At 43.9% G+C, this 23,084-nt stretch overlaps 1 protein-coding gene and 1 long non-coding RNA gene across 13 annotated transcripts in view; both read left to right on the top strand.

Moving 5' to 3' along the window:
* The window catches only part of LOC121102087, a 291,047-nt gene extending 276,069 nt beyond the window's left edge, over positions 1-14,978 (top strand). The window contains exons 5-6 of the long non-coding RNA XR_005834157.1: positions 2,577-3,731; positions 14,669-14,978. This is a non-coding gene — a long non-coding RNA (uncharacterized LOC121102087). The remainder of the gene's footprint in view (positions 1-2,576; positions 3,732-14,668) is intronic.
* Positions 14,979-22,085: 7,107 nt separating this feature from the next.
* FGGY (FGGY carbohydrate kinase domain containing) overlaps positions 22,086-23,084 on the top strand; it is a 503,109-nt gene continuing 502,110 nt past the window's right edge. For 2 of the 12 annotated variants that reach the window (XM_040627235.1, XM_040627233.1), the window contains exon 1: positions 22,144-22,228. The gene's annotated coding sequence lies outside the window, so the exon portion shown is untranslated. Of the gene's footprint in view, positions 22,229-22,369; positions 22,473-23,084 lie in introns of those variants that run through there. The other 10 variants (XM_040627236.1, XM_040627231.1, XM_040627227.1 and 7 more) reach the window with 9 other exon arrangements.

The following is a 23,084-nucleotide window of genomic DNA, read 5'->3' as shown; positions in this document are numbered from 1 at the left end:
ACTAGAATTTTTAGGGACCTCCATGAAACCGATTCCTTATGATGAGCCTTATGAGCCTTTCTCTGCACCCCGTTCTTTAGGCACACGAGCCCTAACACAATTCTTTAATATTTTCCCCCAGCACTCCTTCCACATTGCCCGGTCCAACAAAATTGTTTCATACCTCTGTGTCCTTATACTTTCCCCTCTTCCTGGATTGCCCTAATCGAATCCCAGTGTTGAGAAATATGAATAAGCGTTGTGAAAAAGTAATTAAATATGATTGTGTTTGTGAGCAAAGGAGATTAGGAAGCCCCGGGTTCAAGAGAGTTAAATGGTGCCTTGACCACAGGATTTCCCAGAGTTCTGGGCATGGTGAGTTGCCCTGTGAATTTCTAGGAAGGGTAGGTGTCTGGTGTCCTGGGTTTCCCAAAACTGCTTACACACAGAGCCATGCTGGGTGGTACATCTGTGGGATGAGGAAATGTTCCCCAGGTCATGTGGGTGGGAATTTAGGAAATGTGGCGTTTGTGTTTGGGATGGAGAGAAGTCAAGGAGGAGGAGGGGGAGGAGGTAAGATAGGGAAGACAGAGGAGAAAAATGAGGAAGAGGAGGACAGACGTCCACAATAAGGAAGTCCCCCCTCCCAAATCCACAGATTGGCCAGATTGCCCCCGTCTACAAGTAATTATTTTTTCCCTTGGCAGAGTCCCCAGAGTTGGGCTGTGTGTTCAGGGTAAAAATAAGCAAACAAAGCCACCTCCTTCTGCTAATCAGGGACCCAGTTAATAATGGTCCCTAGAGGGTGAGGACTGTACCTCCCCTCTCCCGTCAAGGTTCCAGCTGCAGGAAGAAGAATCGTCACCACTTGCCATTTGGTTGTGATGATGCCTTTGGCAGCAGCCTTTCCTTTCTTATCTCAAACAATAGCCCTTCTTGCACTGTTCACGGTTTACTTGAGGAATGAGATTGGAAAGGCAGGTGGCTGTCGGCATCGTTACTTGATTATTCTACCAGGACTGTTTTGACCACCGAGTCAAAGTTAGTGCTTTAACCACCAGAACCAATAATATACTGAGATTAATAAGAATGTTATTGATCAGTTACCATATATTAAGCACCTTTCAGGTACAGGAATACTGCAAGACAAGGTGCATAATGAGAATTCAAAGAATGGTAGCAAGATTGTGAAGATTATGCCTTTTTTGTCCTCATAACTGCATGGCCTGCTTCATCAACTTGGGCTACAAATAATGTCGCATTTTCACATTCAGTGGCTCTAGCCTCTGACACGGCTGCAGGAGCTCATCATCACGGTCTGGTCCTGGCCGGTTACCTTCACCCTCACTTCCTGACTCAGTGACATTCTAGCTGTTTTAGACACTTTTGAAGCTGCAGAGATTTAAGGAAGGGCAGTGCTACTCTGCCAGTGTTATTCTCGGCCAAGGCTGCTGCACGTTTGTCCTCCTAACTGTGCTCAAAGTGTTCCCATCAGCGGAACCACAGGCCACATACTTGATGGAAATGACCCTTCCTTTGCGCCGCCTAAATGCTGATATTCAACCTGGATAATCAGTTCAGAGATTTCCTCATGGGGAATCCCTTTTCAGGAACCCTTGGTGTCCTTTTTGCCAGGAGACTTCAGTTGGGGCCATCTCTGATTGTTGGAAAGATGTAATAAAGTCGAACATCTTAAAGGGAGTCCAGATCCCCATGCCGTTGGGGTCTCTTTACAAATTTTCCTACTTCCACCTAAGTGACGCTCTTTGAGTAGCAAGGGAGGGCAGCCTCTTAAAGGCAAAAATAAAGTGCTTTGCTCTAGCATTCCCTCTGGCAGTGGGTGCCCATTTGCCTTCTGTCTGCATAACTAAAAAGGGCCATCAAGTGAAGAGACACTTCCAAATCAAAGAAATATGACTGACTCCACTGGCTTCCAGGCTTTGTCTGATTTTGAAATGGCAGCTTCTTAAAAAAATTTTCAGACCCACCTACTCAGGGGATCTGTCCTTTCTCTGTCTGGTTTGCTGGCTCTTCCTCTTTCTCCCATTGCTCTGAATGTGAGTTCACAGCCCTAGGCTTCTCTCCTTCTCTTGGCATCCAAATCTCAGCTCTAGTGTCCAGGATGTTGGTGACTCTACAGTTTCTGTTCCCTGAACCAGAGCTCTGTTGGGGACCTATCTAGAGTCTGACACTTAAATGGTGCCCAATATATTTTCTATTGAATAAACTCCTATCTCTAAATGCCAAAGGATGTCTTCATTTATATACCCCCTTTCATCAGAAATTAAACCTGCCTGAAACTGAGCATAACTTCCCATAGAGGTGGACCCTCTCCAAGTTTCTTTCTCTTAGTCAGTGGGGCCACCAGCTTCTCAACCACACTTCAAGTCTGGTCAATCTGACTATCTTGGTCAATCCCTCCCCTCCACTGGTTGCTCTCCTCTGGCCCACTTCCCCATCTGTAAAATGGGGATAATAGCAGTACCATCTCAGAGGTCTCTTGTGCAGATTAAATGAGTTCAAACAGAAGAAGTGCCAGCACAGTGCCTGTTGGATAGAAAGCAATAAATGCTAACTATTATCATTTTTCTATTCAGAAACCAAAATGACTACAGACGGTGTGACTGGGAACTCGTCATCATCACTCTAAAGGTGCAGGATGGACCCCCACCCAGACTGTGGTTGGCATGTCAAGAATGATGACGGCATACATGTGCTAAGGGGGTAATTATAAAAGGTTTCTTATTCGTACAATGAGACTTTCTGGGGAGAGCAGGGTGGCTTCCAAGCACATCAAAAAATGGCTTGAGAGAGCAGGAACAGGAGAGTTGGCTGGGGTTTTTATGGTGGTCGGGTGGGGCTGGGGTGAGAGTTTCCATGCATGGTTTAAACTTCCCATGGGTGCCAAAGGAGGGAGTACTGGGCTTTCTTATCAGCTTCCCTGGTTGTGGGGAAGAAGGAGCAGAGGGAGAGTGAGGCTTAAAAGCTGTCAGCAGCCAAATGCTTTTTAAAAATAATAATGAAAATGGGGTCAGACTCTTTATTACAGAGCTAATAAGGCAAGCCTTAACCAATCTGCTACCAAATCTTTTCAATTTTTAATTTGAATTACCTCTAATATGTGTCTCTTTCTTCCCCCTCCCATGATGCTGAATGAACAAAGACTCCAATCACTTTTTAACCTCAAGTAGCACAAACTCTCCTTTCTGGCTCCCTTACCTCTATTTCTCCTACCCGCTCTTGCCCTCTCTGTCCCCAACTATCTTTTTGATAATGTAATAACTCAGATGTGAGTGTTCCTTCCCACTATAAGCTTCAAAGTGGTTCCCCATGTGACTTTTTAAAACATAGTCCAAAAATTCTTTGACACTCATCCCAAAAAGAGGTGGGGTATATGTTCCTTCTCCATGGCTCTATTTTAACCAGTGAGGTGCCACAGAAGTGCCAGTATGGACTCTGTTGATTTTCTTGGGATGCTTGTCCTGAGATAAGCCAGCCACTGTCTAAGAAGTCTGACTCCCTGAGACTAACCTGCTCTAGAGGCTGTTTACAGGGGCTCCTGTTGATAGCCTGGCTGAGCTGCTAGCCAGCAGCCAGCATCAACTGTACCCATGAAAATGAGCCATCTTGGACATCCAGCCCAATGAAGCCTATGGACGCCTACGGCCGCTGCAGATAGCTGACCGTAACCATAGGAGAGACCCCGGACAACAACTTCCCAGCAAGCCCTTCCCCAAGTGCCAACCCACACTGTGAGTAAATGAAATGGATGCTGTTTTACATGACTAATTTTAGAATAATTTGTTATGCAGTAATAATAATTGGAAACTCTCATTTTGGCATTAAACACTAGGCTTGTCTAAGTATAATTTCTGAAAAATAGAAGCAATTATAAAGGGAACACACGTACAAGATTAATCAAAATCCTTAACGAAGAAACCAACTGATTAGTTAAAATCATTTAAAAAAATATGTAAGGCAGAACGTATTTATGTGTGCTGAAGAAAGAATGTCTAAATAAGACAAAACTGGCTAATGTCCTACAGGGCAATAAAACCATAATCTTTGGGGTTATTTTTCTTCCAAACAAAAATCATTTTCATCTGCGCTCGAAAAAGGAGTCTATATGTTGGTATGTTTCTTCACAGAATCTGGGCCTTAAACAATAGTCCATGATGTACCAAACAAGAGAGAATTAAACAATCCTGGGGTAAGCCTGTTGGACAGTGTCCCAGTGTGATATGGAAAGAACACACAGCTAACACTTGGTCTAAGTTGTCAGTCACTTTTCTTAATGCAACCTACGCTAGATCTCACACTTTTGAGGTGCAAAACAGCGAGGCAGCAGGGGAGGAGCAGTGAGGCTTCGCTGTCTGTGGCAGACCGTGGAAAGAGACCGAAAGGGAGGGTTCTGTCCTGGCACCTTCAAACCACATCATGTTGTCACCCGCCTCTTTCTGTATTGTGGCTGTCATTTAGCAAAATCTGTGGTTTGCAGACAGTATGTGGTTAGAGAGCTGACTGGGTATTTTTCCTTTGGAAAGAAAGGGACTCTTGGTAGTGAAGATTGTGTTGGGGAATGTCCTGAATATCAGGTGTTCAGATGCTCTTAAAGTCTCTATCACCGTGTGATAGCTTTCATTTAAGTAGGAGATGTGTGTGTAGAAAAAACATACTCTGGCCTCGAGTCCCGTTTTCCAAGACACCCCTTATCAGCTGAATCACAATCTCCCTGACACCTGGTTTCCTGATCTGCAAAATGGGGCTAATAATACTTACTTTCCTAACTCAGAGAGAGAGCTTTGGAAATGGTACAGCTCTGTTCCCAAGTAAAGGATTATTATTATTTTTTTTTTTTTTTTATTACCTATTTGAGGACACACATGGTGGAAAAGGAGGAAACTCATTCCTGCAGATCACTAGGTCAGTGCTGCCCCACCCAGCTGGCTGGTCCCGAAGTTTTCAGTGCAGCTGACTATTACCCATGGAATTGCTTGGGGGAGCAGGTTGTTTTTACATCCCCTGGCAGGGGCATCTCAGGAAATCCCCTCTTCACCCCAGCAGTGACTCATAAAATAGACTCAGAAAAACCAAAAGTGAGCTGGGGGGGGGGAGTCTCTTGAGCCTGGAACACACCGGATCGAGAGGAAAAACTGGGCCTCCAAGGAAGGGAAGAAGTGATACTGCAGGCTTTGGATACACAGAGAACCGGGTTAAAGTTAAACTTGGGCTCTGCTGCTGAGTGGCCATGTGATGGCAGGGAAGTTTCTTACCCTCTCTGAGTCTCCATGTTCTCACCCATATAGTAAAGCTAATAATATCCAGTTCACAGAGTTGGGGGGAGATTTGAAATTGGAGATGGGAAAAAATTACAGAGTTCTTCATAGAGTAGGTAATCAGGGAAAAACCCAAATCCCCACCCCCACTCCCACCGGCCCCTCGACAGCAGAATAGGTGAATACATGGTGGTGTATGGACACCATATACTGCATGCACAATATAATTCCTTGGGAAAGGAATTAACCAAAGCTATATGCATCCGAGTGACTGAGTCTTTGTAATATAATAAATACAAATGTGTGCGGGTACAAACTGTCCATTTTTTAAATACTGTCCATCAAAGGAAGGGAACGCACTTTGCAAGTTGGAGAGCTTGGAAAGTGGTTATTTGGGATGGGGCTAGAGGGGGAAGGGAAGAGGAACACACGGGGAAGCACCAACGTCCTAGTTCTCAGGTTCCATGGCAGGTGCAACAATAGATTATTTTACTGTTAATGATGAGTGTTACTCATTATTAAAATGATAAGAGTATAGTATGAACTAAGGATTACAAAGAATTCAATGTTGTGCAACAATAACACAGAACAGACACTCATTAACTACACTTTCCCAGCTCCTAATGTCTTCTCCGAAGTTCTTCTGGAAATGTTAAAAAAAGAAAAGAAAAGGAAAAAAAAGTAAAAGAAGAAAAAACAAAGCATTTTCTTTGGTGTAATTTGTTTTCTTCACATTGTGTACACAGTCCTTTGTCCCACATGTCTTTAATTAAAGCTGAAATTATTGGTACAGCTCTGTTTAATAGTTTCTATCTTTGGACACTGTGTTACTGAAACAGTCATTTGCTTCTCTTTTCTGTCCTGAGTCCTTTCGAACTTCTATTTCCCACTCACGTTTCTACTGTAATTAGGGGGAAATGCTGTAAAATATTAAGTAATTGAGAAGAGAATGGTGTCGTACAGACAAGAGAGCGTCAAGACCTTGGACCTGCACAGGCCTTCACGGTCTCGCACCAGACTCGGACTCAGACTCAGGGGTCCGGTACCTCTCCATCGCAGTCAGACCTAAACCATGGTGTTCGCCCAGCACACTGTAACTGTGCAGCCTCTGTGCCAGACCTTTCTGAAACACCTTTACCCCCATTTTGTTTTCCTCTCGGAAAATTCCTACTCTTCTTTCAGAACCACGCTTCAATGTGACTTCCTCTGTGAAGATTTCCTGAACACCCCCAGGAGGGTTTATTGCTACCTTTTCTCTGCTTTCATATTCCTTGAAAAATAGCACTCGTTTAGCTCTTACTACACGCTTACTGTAACTATGATGTCGCATGTGGCCCCCCTAACACTCCTGAGGAGGAACTCTACCTACGGCACCTCGGAAGCCTCTGGCACATCGCAGATCGGCAAATCAAAGCTTGCATGCGCGAGTGGGGGGACATTGCTACGTGAAATGTTTCCCACCCGCCTCGTCACTGGCTGTTCTGACTGCGGTGGGGAGCTGCCTGGCAGTGCCAATGACATCCAGCGTCCAGGCAGAGAGGTTCCTTGGAGAAGGGGTGGGTCCCTGGAGGATCAGAAATACGGGCGAGGAGCTCTCTTCTGTGCGACACCGTCAGTCCCTGGTTGCTGTCTTGCTTGATCTGCACCCAGAAGAGCTCTCCCCGCCCTAGTCACCGAGCTCCCGGGAGTCCCCATAAGGCAGAAGAGGACTCTCTCGTGAGAGAGTCTCACAGGAAACACACAAGCACTTACAGACACAGCTTCGGGAGCCTGGGAACGATTTCCAGAGTGGAAAGTTATCGGATGTTTTTATGTTGCTCCTGTTTGGTGACGTGTATTCCCTCTTCTGAAAATGTGCGTCCACGGAAGGGAAGCTGGCGTGACTGGTTAAGAGGTGAGGTCAGTGAGAAATCCAACGCTGGGGGGGCCGGGGAGCCCCTGCTGGGTGGTATGTCCCACGGCTTGGCTAAGGGTGCCCGGCTGCAAGTACCCCGGGCTATCAGGCAAAAGCAGGGGGGTGCAGTGCCCAACGAACAGGATTGGAAATGAGGCCTGGGCTCAAACCCATGTTTCATATACCAACTTAAATATGCTTGGACAAGTTGTTTAACTTTCTGGATCATTGACTTCATCATTGTAGAAATGGGCAGAAAATAACATTTACCTCAGAAGACTGTTGTAAGATTAAATGAGATGTAAAAACAGTGAGCACATCAGAGGTATTCAGTAGATGGTGGCGATGATTATTATTCAAATGCACAGAGTCTGTTTTCTATAAGAAAGAAAAAGGTGAGCTGCAGGCAATGTTCCCTACCTCCAAGGAGGGTTAAATGAGGAAGCATTTAGTTAAAATAGAATAGTGTTTAGTTATGGCTCAACATTTGATGAATACCTGAATCCAGAAAAGAGGATACCTCAAAAATGAGGTAGTCTATCTAGAATTTCTTAGTATTTTTTTCTAGAAGTGCAATCAGAGACTCTCTTTAATAATCTTTTTTTTTTTTTTAAGATTTTATTTATTTATTCGACAGAGATAGAGACAGCCAGCGAGAGAGGGAACACAAGCAGGGGGAGTGGGAGAGGAAGAAGCAGGCTCCTAGCAGAGGAGCCTGATGTGGGGCTCGATCCCAGAACTCTGGGATCACGCCCTGAGCCAAAGGCAGACGCTTAACGACTGTGCCACCCAGGCGCCCCTCTCTTTAACAGTCTTAAACAACTTTGAATCATTTGACCTGGGGGAGGAAAAAAAAAAAAAATATATATATATATATAATATATACATAATGTATATATTATATATATAATGTATATACATAATCTAAAATTCTAATAAAGTTGTAGTGATCTTCTGGATTTTATCTTTTAAAATGGAGTGTTTGGATCTCCAGGTTTAAAATCCCCGATCTAAATAAAGTTACAAAATATGGGTTAGAGGAGATGAGAATTGTACTGGTAGATTTTTTTTTCCTTGGTTTTACATAAGTAAGTCTATCATTCATTTTAAAAACTCTTGCTAACCGAGGCAGGCAGAGTCTTAAGTGTAAATTAATAAACTCTTTTGGTGGAAGAAACAGGAAACAATGGCAAATATATAATCTTTCCCCTTCAAAGTTGGAGTGGTTTAGTCTCTGCCCTTTTTGAACACACTATAGATTTTAATCCCCTCTTGGCCTTTTCTTTTGATTACAGCTAATGGAATTGTCCCCCCACTTATGTCCTCATTTTCTATTCCTCAACCTGCCTGGACTTTTGCCTCCAAAGGTTAACATCACTATGAAGTAATGTAATTCATCATCACTATTTAGACAGATTTATTCAGAGTTCTCTCCCCGCAGATGTCTGTAAGCGCGGTGAATCTGACATCCAGCATTGCCCAGTAGGTTTGGATATTATAGAGGCAGCCCAAAACTGAAATATAAGCCCAAAACTGAAAAAACAAAACAAAAAACCCAAAGAACCCTCAAAACCCCCACAACTGTAGATTTAATCAAATTAAATGACAATGTGTTTCAAACAACTGTCCCAATTAGGGTAGAAAATTCTCCTGAAAGCAGGAGAGTTGCAGATTGGTCTGGCTACACACAGAGATGAGCTCTGGTGAACTTCGTTTCCATACTTGGCCTTACATCAATCGGGGCATCGAAGTTAGCCTTACCCAAGAGTTCTGGGTTGGATAAAATGTACAAGGTCATGGAGTCACAGGCATTAAGGTTTAGAGAGATGTCTCAAGAACAGCAGTATTGCTCACTGAGCTTCCCTGTGAGCAGTTTTTCCACAGAAGCCCAGGTAGCTGCCACCATCAATCAGTTGGAAATTACTTAGGAGTAGAAACCTCTTTGCTATTTTCTGGTATTCTAGGAAATGCATTTGGGGAATACCCTGGTCACATGTCCACACTGGAGTCCCTCTTTTGAAGGGGACCTGGCAGCCTGTTCCATCCTGGGGATGCAGAACTTTCCCATATCCAAGAGTCAAAACCCATCAACTGCATTGGAACCGATGTTCCTCCTTGGGAAAAAAACACGTCTAATTCCTCTTCTACTTGACAGGCATTCAGTAAACAGTTTAATTAATTGCTTCATTTACTTTTTATTGAGCATTAACTAGGTCCTAGGCACTGTTCCAGATACTTGGGGTGAGCAGGGGAGAGCCCACTTCTCACAGAGCTTCTGTCTCAGCAGGGAGGAGAGTTGATGGCAACTGTGATTCTTCTGGTCTACGGGCTAACCGCTTCCAATTTCATAAACCCTTGTGTGTAGCTCCTTCACCACCCTGCTCACCCTCTTCCACATTTTCTCTAATGGGCCTAGAACTCTCTCAAAGGGTGGGGTCTTAATTGAAAAGCCAGGAGGCAGGCAGAGGACAACAAGACTTGTCACTACTGCCCTAGATTAGTGACTTTTCCATAGGCATCTCTGAGGGCCTTGTCATTACCAGCCTTCCATTTGAGTATCTTAGCTGCTCTATGGGGTAGAGGCTGAGGGCAATGCCTAGCCAGTCTGAATGATCTGGAGTGGGTGGCAGTACCATTTTGATCTGGGGCACTCCCATTGTAGGGTTACTTATAAAATGAGACTATGGACTTCTGGATTAATGAGTTCTAAGTCTCAGCTCTGCCACTTACTCACTTAAGCAAGCTGGGCCAACCTTACGGGCATGTGACCTGTGCAGTTATAGGGGGAGAACCAGCCCAGAAGGACTCTGAACTTAATGTTCTGCTGTTGCTATTTTGAAATTTTTTAAAAAAAGATTTTGTTTATTTTTTTGAGAGAGAGAGACAGCATGCCAGAGAGAGCACGAGCCAGGTAGCGGGGCAGAGAGAGAAGGAGAAGCAAGCACCCACTGACCAGGGAGCCCAACATGGGGCTTGATCCCAGGACTCCAGGATCATGACCTGAGCCGAAGGAAGACAATTGGCTGACTGAGCCACCCAGGTGCTCTGCCATTTTGAAATTCATAATAATTTCTCAATAGGGGGCCCTGCATTTTTATTTTATACTAGGCCCTACAAATTATGTAGCTGGTCCTATAAACAACTTATTTAAAAGCTCTCTGAGCTTTAATGTCATCCTCATAGGACACCAGGGTGATGATGATACCTACTCCACAGGTTCCTATGAGCTTAGATGAGACAATGTGTACACATGTCTATACATGTCTATCCCATAATAAGCACCCACACAGACACACACACACACGCACACCAACCAATGTAAGTCAATGGCGTTGTTATTTAGAATATCTGACATCAACTATTCTGAATTTAGAATATATGCTAACAAAATGAGCTCTTCTAACTTCTCTGTGCCATCAATTAACCTTTTTGGTTACTTCTTCTATTCTCCTAAATCAGTAATACTTTTTTTTTTCTTTATTGGGCATCTAATTTGTTTGGTTGCAAGTGACAAATACTATTTCTAGGTAACTTATGAAAAGAGAACTTTTGGAATGTGACTTCAAACAAATAAAAGTGATAGTAAGCCTGGAGAATAGGGCTTGAAAATGAATAGGAACCAAGACAGCTTCGGTCCCGGGTGGAAGAGCTCTGGCAGAGGTGGGATGCATGAACACCTACCATTTTCAGTCTCAGTCTCTTTGCTGAAGACTCAAGTTCCAGAGAACACATACCCATGACCTAGCTTGGGTCACATGCTCCTGGCCAGGCAAGGGAAAGACAGAGCGTCTGATTATAGCAGCAGAGGTTGGGGGTGGAGAGGACTCCCCCAAAGGAAAATGATATGCTGGTATGAAGGGGAAATAGGTTCAGTAAAATAAAAACAAAAACAAATTTTCTCCAGAGTGTCTGTCTGCTCTGTACCTGACACTCTGCTAGGGGCTTTGGGTATAGTATTCACTTTACCTTACGTACAATGCCTAGCATGCAACAGGCACTCTGTAGATAAATGAATAATTGTTGAATAAATGAATAATTGAGTGAATTTATTTAACCTTCACACAACTCTTGGAGTTAGGTTATGTTAGTTCCATTTTACTGAGGAAGAAATTGAGGCTCCGAGAACGTGACTAGTTTGCTTAAAAATCCCACAACCAGTAAGCAGTAGAGTTGAGATTAAGACCTGGTTCTGTCTGACTCCAAAGCTTGTCTCCATGCTGCTGTGTGCTGCTGGCCTCCCTGGAGGAGTATGTGAGAGCCTGTTCTAAACCTATGAACCTTCTGCGGTGTGCCCAAAGTCCCAGGGGCTCCATGCTTTGTTGTTTATTGACAGATTCTAGAAAGTTTATCTAAGCTGGGAAAAGTTCGCTTTGTGATTTTCCACTCGTTTCAGAAAGGAAGTGATGCAAACTTTGTGACCTTGGACAAGGTATCTCAGGCTCTTCAACATGAAAGGCTATGATAATGGTATCTCCTATTAGGCTATTGTGTGATAGGTGAGGGGATGTTTGTAAGGCCTTTAGGACAGCTCCTAGTACAGAAAGCCCTCAGACATGACACTTTATCTAGAGTCTTAAAAGAGTATAGAGAAGCAGGAAGTGAGTGCTGGCAGAGACATCGGGTTTCACTATTGTATTTCATCACAGTTAAGACTACCAGCTGAACCGTTAATTTACATATCTCTTAGAAAGGAAAAGCATCGCCAATTAAGCCATAAGATGCTTTCTAATTACTTCAAGTTTATTTTATTTTATTAATACTGAAAAATCTTTTAGACATAAATAGACATGATTTAGATATATTTTGAATGAAAATCTCTTTTAGACTTATTTAGACATACATTTTTTTAAATCACATATTGCCTTTGGGTATATGTAAAAAGGGAAATACAAGCAAAATACATTGGTGAAAGTATTACCAAGACTTCTTCACACTTGGAATGGTTCATCTCTTCCACAGCACTTTTTGACTGAGTTGTTGATGTGTTTTGTGCACAATATTGTCAACTGAGCCCTTGAGAGAGTCTCAGAATGCAGCATTTCTTCAATGAATGCTGTTGTCTTGGGAAGATTCTGTCAGCCCACTGGTACCAATTTGCAAATTCTGATGTTGGTGCCATTTTTTTTTTTTAATTCCACTAGAAGGCACAAGTAGAAGTTTTCCAGAAAACAACCACAATTCACATTTTTTCCTCCAATGGTCCAAAGGTGGTTTGTTGACTAAAACATCGATGGCTGCAGTTGCCAGTCATTTTCCCCCAGAATAATAACGGAGGGCCTCCAGGCAGGAAATGAGACTATGGCATTGTGGGAGCCTGGCCATCTGATGTCATTGGTTGTAAGGATGCGTTGATTTCTGGGTTGTTAAATGTTAAATAAGAGCGTGCACCTTGGAATACAGGAAACACGGCAGTAGGAAGAATATGGGAATCAGAGGTTCTCAGACCTTTGTTTTAGTCCTTCTTTGTCACAGCTAACTTGCTGCGTTGGGAGAGACCTTAGGAATAATCTTGTTAAATCCTCCTACTTCAGAGGTAAGAAAACTGAAGTGCAGAGAAGGGTTGTAACTTAGAGCATCTAAGGACACTCCGAGTAGGATCGCCTGACTGCAGTTCCTCCGTCCTGCACACTCGGCTGCCCTGGTTCCTATGGGGGAAGGGTAGTTTCAGAAGAGTACGCATCATTTGCAGTCCTGGGCTGCCCTGTCACAGAAGCTCCTCGGTGCTCTCTAATGGCTCACGGGCTATTCTGGGCATTTTCAACCGCTTTAGTCCTTCTTGGCTAGTAACTCCAAAATCAAATGTCCTCTCTTCTTAAATGCTTTTTCCAAGAGCCACTTTCACCCCTTGCTGTCACCCTCAATTCCCCAGGCAGGTAATAGCCCTAGGTTTTGTGGTTTGGCTTCCTATTTTTCTCATGGAGTCATCATATAGTTAAATATGAGTTTATCTGCTTTTTAAAGATTTTATTTATTTATTCATTAAAGAGAGAGAAAGGGGGGGGGGGCAAAGGGAGAAACAGGATCTCTGTGGAGCAGGGAGCACAATGAGGAACTTGATCCCAGGACCTTGGGATCATGACCTGAGCCGAAGGCACACGCTTAACCGACTGAGCCACCCAGGTGCCCATGCACTTATTTGCTTTTTAAAAACTCATTTTTATGGAAAATTTCAAACATACACAAAATAAACAAAATAGTTTAGCAAACCTCTTTGTACCCATCATCCAGCTTCCACAGTTAGAAACAAACTGATATTCCTGATTTTTCTATACCTTTCATCACTCTCTACCTTACTTACTTATTTTTTCATACATTTTTCATGTAATGTGAAGTTCACATGTAGTGAAATGCACAATTACAAATGGGTATGCTTGTGTAACCCACACATCTATCAAGATTTTGCACATTTCCGTGGCTCTAGAGTGTTTTCTCAGGTCCTTTCATGGTTAGGCTTCCTCCTAACCTCCACCTCTGCACCCCGCAGACAAACCCATGCCATTTATTTTCCTTCATAAATTATTTTACATCCTGTTGGCTTAGAACATCACAGAAATGCACTCATACCATTGGTACTCTTTAATGCCCAGCTCCTCTCACTCGACATAACTTTCTATGAGATTCGTTCATGTCATTACGTGTATCAGTACTTCATTCCTATGACTGACTAATATTCCGCGGTATGGGTCCACCACAATGTGCTTATCCGTTCTCATGTTAATGGACATTTGGGTTGTTTCCAGTCTGGAGCTATTAACGATATAGCTTCTATGAACATTCACACACAAATCTTTTTTTGTGAATATGTGTTTCTTTATCTTGGGTTAATACCTACGCATGAATTGCTGGGTCGTAGTGTAGATGTATGATTTTACAAAACGATTGTACTATTTTATGTTCCCACCACAAATATAGGAGAGGTCAGCTGCTCCCCATTATCTCCAATACTTGTTGTCAATCTCTTTAATTTTAGCCATTCTAGATGTTAGGTAGTGGTATCTCCCTGTGGTTTGAATTTGTATTTCTCTGTTAACTAATGATGTTGGGCAGCTTTTCATGGTTTTATTGGCCATTCATGTGCCTTCTTTTATGAAGTGTCCAAGCCTTTTACCTATTTTTAAAAATTGGAATGTTTGGGGGGGTTGTTAAAAGATAAAAACGTTTTATGAATATTTCTTCCCACTCTGTGCTTGCCTATTCGTTTGTTTCGTGTTGTTTAATGAAGGTTATTTTATCAGACTTTTATTTTGTGGTTATTGCCTTCCACATCCTGTACTATTTACTTACATGCCGTTTCTATCACTAGGCTGTGAATTCCTAGAGGAAAAAAAATGTGAACATTTTTTATTTTGTGCCCCCAGCCTCCAGCACAGATCCTGACCCATGAGTATATCTGGAAGTAGGGAGGAGGAAATCTATATTCCTTTTTCTGTCTTTTATCACTTTGGGGAATCAACCTCAACCCTCATTATTCAGTTTTTCTGGTTCAGGTGAAGATTACCTCTTTCTAATCCATCCCTAGGGATGGATACTTGACCAAAACTGGGCCAGTTAAAGCTTTGTCCAGCAGTCTTGCAAGAAATAGGAGCGTGGAGAGACACTCACCCACCTCCCATCAGGATTCATAAGGACACATAAGGCTAAAGCAATTGCTGGCCACCTCTGCTACCACATGAATTGATGCTACTTGAGTATGAAGTCAACACAGGAACTGAGACATAAAAAATGGAGAATAAAAATCCTCGAAGACATAATTTATATCCCTGGATCCAGCCTTTCCTGAAGTTCACCCACTTTTTGAACTGTCAAAATATATGAGACAATAAATTGCCTTTTGGTTTGTTTCTGTATTTGTTATTTATTTAATCAAGTCTGAGTTATATTTTTATTTCTTACAACCAAAACATTCCTGTCTAGTATACTCCTTAATAATGTTATACCCTTACAGCCAAGTCCCCATAACATTTTCCGCAGCTCCAGAATTCCTTTGGCAGGGGAAGAAGTTGGGGTAAATACCAATACTTGTAAGTTCTGAGAAAATGTATAAACCATAAAGTAGGAGTCCTGATTCTTTTTTTTAAAGATTTTATTTTTATCTGGGGTGCCTGGGTGGCTCAGTCGTTAAGCATCTGCCTTTGGCTCAGGGTGTGATCCCAGGGTCCTGGGATTGAGCTTTGCATTGGGCTCCCTGCTCTGCTGGGAGCCTGCTTCTTCCTCTCCCACTCCGCCTGCTTGTGTTCCCTCTCTTGCTGACTGTCTCTCTCTCTCTCTCAAATAAATAAAAATAAAATCTTTTTTTTTAAAGATTACTTATTTATTTATTTGACAGAGAGACAGAGGGAGAGCACACAAGCGGTGCGGGGGAGGGGGGGGCGGCAGAGGGATAAGCAGCCTCCCCACTAAGCAGGGAGTCCAACACAGGGCTCAATCCCAAGGCCCTGAGATCATGACCTGAGCCAAACGCAGCCGCCCAACGACTGAGCTACCCAGGCGCCGCTGGAGTCCTGACTCTATATGTTATGTAGCAGTATTGAAAGTCACAAATTTTTCATCATGATATAAACTGAAAATAAAATTAATTGCCAGACTCATGTCATGAGAAGACCTGCCATTATCATATCTGAGTATACCTTTCTTCCCACTATCATTTCATTTCTACATATTGTCATCAGTAATATTTGATAAATGAATTTTAAAAAATGAACCCTCTAAAAGAGCAAATTAATTCCCTTTCTTTCAGTAGTGAAGCATTTGTCCAGTGAAATTTGTAATAGAATTTGTCATGTCAAATTGATAAAGTAGAATTGTTCTTGTTAACGTCGTTCGTACGTGTGTATATCTGTGTATCTGCATCTGTATATAAGTGTATTTATGTGTGTATGTATCTGTGTGGTCTGTGTGTCTACATATATGTGCATTTATATGTGAGTGGTGTAAAGTGAGTATGACTATATGTGCGTGTGTGTGTATGTGTGTGTGTCTGAGGGTACGTGTGTTTGTGTGATTTGTCTGTCTATATCTCCATGTGACTATATTTGTGTCCGTGGGTATACGTCTGTGCACCTTCTTGTGGTTTTGTTTGCATTTGTGTAAGCCTGTTTATGCATGTGCGGCATATGGTATGCATGGTGTTCACGTCTGTACGTGTCTGTGTGCTCTGTGTGTAGTGTGGCTAGAGGTCTACATGTGTGTTTGTGCAATTATGGGCATATGCTTGTGCTTCTGTGTGTGTCTGTGTGTATGTGCTGTGTGGCTGGATGTGTACCTGCGTTTGCATGCGTGTGTCATGGGGGCAACGGGGAGAACAAAGCTATCAAAATTCCGTTTTATACATTGTGCGAATTGGGGAAAATTGACCTCTCTGGTGGGGCAGAGCAGCTGCACAGGCACAGAGTTTGGCAAGCAGAGTGGAGTCTGGATTTCAGCCCCCACTAGCCCCCTTCTCTGGTGTCCTGGAGAAAAGAACAACTTGGCAGGGAAGGGGACATTTTGGAAGGCCTGGAAGTTCATTCCGTCTCTCCTTGACCCTGTAGGAAACTTCCCATAGAATCTACTCTGAAAACTACCCAATGCTCTCTAATGCTTTCCGGATGACCCGATTCTAGAGAAGTTCATGGCGCCCTCCTTCCAACCAAAGTCTGCATACTGCCCAGGCTCCAGGGGCCCCCATCTTTGACCGGGCCCCGGGGCCTTGAGCGAGCACGTGCAGCAGGCTGCCTCCCACCTCTGTTTTGGCCTTGTCATCATCTCATGGCCCTGGACTTTCTTCTTCCACCTGTTGCCTCGTTGCAGAAAAACACTGGTAGGGGTTTAGGGTTGCACATTGTTGTCAGGGCTCATCACGGAGTTTGCACTTTTATTAAAATGACTCACGGCCGAGAGGCTATGGGGTTGTGATCAGGTGGTATTAGGGGTGAAAGATACAGATGGTGTGGAACTGGTTTTGATGGTGAGTGAGGTCTTGGAACTGGGAAGTGGGTGAGCAGATCAAACCCAGAGGGGAAAATGGGGGCTGTGGGTTGAAACCAGTGAGATTACTAGGACTTGCTTCATCGGAAGCCTTTAGATCCAGCATGAGCTTCTCTGCCCACATCAGCTCCTCAGCAGAAACTCCCTCTTTGGCAGCCTGATGTGTGGTCTTGTGATCGATGACCTCGGGCAAGTTGTTTCACCGTTGTGAGCCTTCCCTTCTTCAGCAGCAATCCCTACCCCCATACGTGGGAGTTGGGGAGAATCACTGAGACTGCACGAGGAGGTACGGAACACAGCACTCAGCGGAAAGTTAATGCAATCTTTCCTCTCCCCTAGTACTCTGTACCCCCTCTTCTTCTCACTCGCCTTGGGGTGCCCACAGCACTTCACCTGTGCTTTTATGGTAGCAGCAGCTCTGGCCTAGCCCTTAGCAAGTGCTCAGTATTCAGTAGATGTTTGCTGAGTGAAGACATGAAGGCAGGCAGCCAAGGACAGGTAATAAGTAGTCAGTAAATAATAAAGTAAGTTGGAGCACTCTCCTGTCTTTGGAAATGAGCTACTGGCATCCTTCAGAGATGAGGGCTGAACAAACTCATGATTTTCTGTATAAAATATGGCTCTAGGTGGTAGTCAGAGTGGAGAGCTCAGCAGGCCCTTCTAGAAAGTGGTTTTCCCTTATTGACGATCTGTTTGGGCTTCAATGAACTATTACAGTTATTTGCCTTCTGAGCTGACAGTGTAGATTTGGAAAAAATAGAATGTGTTTGCAGTGGCACCTGTTCCTGCCAGAGGATCAAGTTTAAGGGAGGTTTAAAAGAGTCTAAGTTGAAAAAGAAAGAAAGGAAGAAAGACAGGAGAAAACAAGTTTCATTAGCAGTGAGGGACCCAGTTGGCAGGTAAGGGCTGTCACTGCCGTAATTATAGACTAATTACATACCTGCTCTTACAGAGCCCTGTGGTGGTTGCTGAGACTGTAAAGTAGAAGGCATGGTTCTTGCCTTCCAGAGGCTTCTAATCTAGGGAATGGAAATGGATGGAAGACTGAGCACTGTGGAGCACTTCCTACCTGTTTAGCACTGGGACAAATGTTTTAGGGTATATCTCAAGAAGTCAATATTATTATTCTCCAAGGAAATTAAAATACAGAGAGGCTAAGAAACTTCTTGTAAGTCACCCAGCAAACACAGAACTGGGAGAAGAGTCCAGGTATGTCTGGCTTCAGCAGCCTATGCTGCTCCCAGGACTGTGAGCAAGGACATCAGGGCAAGCCTGTAAAAAAGAATTCACTCTACAAGGTGTCCTAGGTTCAGCACCACATGAACAATAGACAACGAACAGTGCTTGTAGGAGTCTAGAAGAGATGTATTGAGTCCTCAAATAGAAGTGGCAACTTGGCAGAGGAATAGGCCCTCTGCTAGGTGCCGAAGGCAGAATATGAACCCTTATTCTGGTAAGAGAAGCAGGAGGGGGCGGCTTTCAAGGCAGAGGAGGCATGTCATTTGCAAAGGCGGGAGATAGGAAAATTTTCACCTTCTGCGTTTGTGGAGTACTGGAGAGATCACAGCCCGCTCCAAACTTAGTAATAGGCTTAGGCCAGCTACCTGATCTCCCTGAGCCTCAGTTTCCCTATCTGTACAATGGTTGTGAGACTAGCCACTTCAGAGGATTGTTGAAGACCTGAGAGTATGTATGTAAAACACTCAAAATCATCAAAGTTCGACCTTAATCTGAGTCAGTTCCTTCTCTCATAGTGTCCTATTTCCCTTTCTCCTTGCAACTGAGTCCATTATATACCTGCATGCTTATTTATTGAATGTCTGTTTCACGACTGTAAGTCCTGTGAGCACAGAACACCTGTTCTCAACACCATCTCTTTAGTGCCTACAACAGTAGACACTCAATGAATCTTTGTTAAATGAATGGATACATGAACGTATGAATGAATAAATGAATTCATAGGTAAAGGAATAACTATATCTATTTCTGTGCCGTGACTCTAAGAATCTCAGGGAAAATTTGTCTTTTCTCTGGTGAGGGGGCAGGTTGCGAATGGAAGGAAAAACCTTCAGAGAATGCCATTAGAGAGTCACAAGGCCACCCCGGGTCATCAGAGGGAGCACAGGGTCTCCTGTGTGCGTCCTGGTGCTCTACAGAACTGTCTCTGAGCAGGAAGGAAATTACACAAATTTCCAGCTCAGCTGGTTTCCAGGGTTTCACAACCCATTTCTTTCTGTCTTGCTTAAATCCGGGGTGCTGCTTTTTCCATTGTGACTTGTGAAGTGCCTAGTGGACAATGACCGTGCATGATCCCCATGTGGCCCAGCAATAACTCGGAGGGCTGTCTAGACTTTCTGCTAATCAAGTCTTCTGATCCAACGTAAAGCAATAACCCCTTATGGAGAGTTGGAGAGGAGGAGAGGGGATATAAACATACGCAGCAATAATTGCTAGGCATTTGATACATTCTATGAATTCCATGATCGAAGAATAAGGACAGGGAACTGAAGGATACGGAGGAGGATATGTGGCTTTTCCTGAGGTGAAGCAATATACACAGAATTGGATAATAGTTACAGCTTTCGAAATATGATTATGTGTATCATCTCATCTCAGTCTCACTGCAGCCATAGAAAATGAGGACGTATGGATAACATTTGTACTGTTATTTGTTCCTAATACATGGGGAAACTGAGGCAATTAGGGGTGGTGCGGGATATAGATCTGGTTTCACTGGCAGATATAAACTCACTGCCCAGTCTCATAACTCTCAGTTTAGGGATCTTCTTTTGGATCACACGGTCATGCACGACCCTTTACATTGGTCAAAAGTGTGAGGGTGTCTGCAATGTCACAATCCCCCATCTTCTGGAATGTAGTTCCAATGCATTTTTGTGATAGAACATTAATATCAAAAAAATCAGGGGCCACATTACCCCTTGGCCTGTTTTAGTAAATTAAGTTTTTCTGAAACGTAGTCACACCCACACATTTACTATTATCTATGGCTGTTTTTGCACTACAAAGGCAGAGTTGAATAGTTGAAACAGAAATGGTATGACTCACATCATCTAAAATATTTAATATTTGGTCCCGTACAGAAAAAGTTTGCCACCCCCTAGAATAAATGAATGGAATGGAATTAGAAAAAAATGGACTCATTCATTCACAATAGGCGGTGGGTCATAATTGAAATTGAGAATGAAAATTGGTCTCAGAATCACAACTCTGTCCCTTGGCTGGATGACCTTGAACAAGTCATTTATACTCGCTGGCATCCATCACTTTATAGAGTTGCTGGAAGATTTGCACCAGGTAAGGTGTATGTATCAGTTATGATTAGGTTTGGCCCCATGTGACAGAAAACACAGAATGAACGGGTCTTGCATAAGACAGCAGTTTATTTCTTTCATGTGGAAGTGAGCAGTGGGTGTTGGTCTGGTGGGGCACGGTGTCGGCAACCCCGGCCTTCTCACCCTGTTGCTTTGCTGTGCGTGGCTTTTATTCTTATGGTTCTCTCATGGTCCAAAATAGCTACTAGAGCTCTAGCCACAGGCTATAATTGCTATTATTACTAATGATAGTATGATAATAAAAGGAAACAAACCAAAAATCAACTACAAAAAGCCTAGAAACAGAGACGTACATCAAGTCTAGACAGCAAATCCACATTTGTTCAAGTCTAGCCAAAATGAGACCTCCTGCCATAGCTCATGAGGCAACAAGTGTGTTTTGTGTATTCTATTCCTGGGGTACACTGAGGAAGATCTAGAAGCTATATGTTCCCTGTATTCAGCATTTCACCCTATACAAAGTATTCCCATAACTATTACCTTATTTGCTCTTCACAGTACTTCAGAAAGGTTAAGATGAACAGGTCTTAATATTATTATTCCTATTGTACACTATAATGCAACCAGGTGCTAAGTAATCAGATCCCAGTACCTCCTGTCTTCCTAGAGTCCATGGTCCTTTGGATATTTGTTGAAATGAAAGGGGAGGAGTTCTGGTGTAGAAGAAAGAAAATGATCCCAAAACAGGACCCCTAGCAGATGTAGCTAATCATATGGCCTCACCCTCACTGAGTCAGTATCCTCACCTGTAGGACAAAGATAAGGGCATCTATTGATTTGAGGGGTTGTTACCAGAACAGCAGACTGCGAATGTAATGAACATGGCAAATAGGCCAGTTCAGTGAGATCACTGCTCTTACCTGTGCTTACCTCTTATATCTGCTGTGTCTTTGGAAACTCACTTCCCTTTACTGGGCCTCAGTTTACTTTTCTAGGAAAGCAAAGGGTTTGGATTTAGCAACTTGCTAAACTATCTTCCAAATCTCCAGTCCCATCAGCCTGGGAACCTACCTTTTCAAGGGAAACAGCTCAGATTGGATCCCAGGTTGGAACTCTCCTTTTGTTTCCCTAGTAGCTCGCTGTGTGTCTCAGAACAAGCTGGAAACGTTTCTGACTCTTCGCATCTATAAATAGGGACAGATACTACCTAGCTTATAGGAAAGGCAAGCATCCTGAGTATTCAATGAGGTAGGTGTGTCCACAGCTCACAGATTGTTAACTTGGGCAAAGGCAGGACCTATCTGCTTTGTAGATGTGAAGACTGTGACACCACTTAGAGGGCTGGCCGCAGGATTATGGGCATAAATTCATGTAAAGTATCAGAAACTAGACCAGGCACAAAGTAAGCATTCAGTAAATATTATTATTAATTACATCCGCCTACAACAGTCCTGTAAATGTTGAGAAGTGATTATAGGATACACACTCGACACACACACGCACGCACGCACCAGAGTCTGCGGAGAGTTTGCGGGGGTCAGCTCGGCGCCTTTAAAAGTCCAAGAGATGGGAGGAGCCGCGGCTAGGCTGCAGTCCACGCCCCCGGCGACAGGCGAGGGGGCGGACGCGCGGGCCAATCTCCGGAGCGGTTCAAAGGGCCAATCAGGGCGCGTGTTACAGGGGCCGCATCCGGTGGGGGCGGGGCCAGGGGCGGGGCGCCGCCGCAGCAGCCCTCAGGGACCGCCCTACTCCGCGCGGTGCAGCTCCGTGCGGCAACCTGCAGAGCCCCGCTAGCTAAAATGTAATTTCAGATTGGACAAGTAAGTGACCCTCCTCCCAGTCCCACGTGTGCAGTGGGGGCTTTTGCAGGCGCGCAGGCTCGCAGCGCCCACGTTTTCCAACCCTACAGCGCACCCGGCCCAGGCCTCCCTCCCCTTTTCCGCAGTCGCCGCCTCTTCCTCCTCGTCGTCCTGCTCAGGCCGCTGAAGTCTCGGCCGCTTAAGTCTTGTGCCGGCCCAGCCTTGGCCCCCAGGACGATGTAGAGTTCTCTGTGTCCTCTCCTGGGTGAGGCGTCCGGCCACTCAAGGGAAGGGTCGGCCTTTACTGCATCCCCAGGGCTGCCTCTGAGATGTCGGGAACCCGGGGTCTTCTGCCATCCCTGACCAGTTAACTGTTCACTCCAGCTTCCCGTCACCTCTTCCCTTCCCCTGGACCCTTGTTTTAGGATATTTTTTTCCCAGGCAGTTTGAGCTTTTAATAGACATCTGGCTACCTAGGAGAATTTTAAAGGCCAGTGCTGCTTGTAACTTGAAACGCTTTGAGCAGCTTGCGATAATGTTTGAGGTGCATTTTAGACGGTTACAATGCTGTTTGGTTACAGTTACCCTGGGTAGGAAAGGCCTAGGACTATCTTTCCATTTTAATTCATTTCCCTTCTTTTAAGGATTGACAAGATGCAAAATGGTGAATTTCCCTAATCATTGGCTATTTTCCACGAAAGCAGTTCTCATGTCTTAACTAATTTCGTCCCTAAATTAAAGGGTCAGTCATTACCAAGATATGGAAGAGCATTAGGTTAATTTTTGAAATAGATCTGGAAGGAGGAAGTGATTACACTTTTGAATTGCAAATCAGTAAGAAAGAAGGCACGTCTTCTCTGGGTTTGTGGATGTTACA

The sequence above is a fragment of the Ursus maritimus genome, unplaced genomic scaffold (assembly GCF_017311325.1).
Source record: "Ursus maritimus isolate PB19 unplaced genomic scaffold, ASM1731132v1 scaffold_12, whole genome shotgun sequence".
Classification (NCBI taxonomy): Eukaryota; Metazoa; Chordata; class Mammalia; order Carnivora; family Ursidae; genus Ursus; species Ursus maritimus.
Note: the sequence above shows the minus strand (reverse complement) of the source record. Positions and strands in the feature narration are given on the sequence as shown.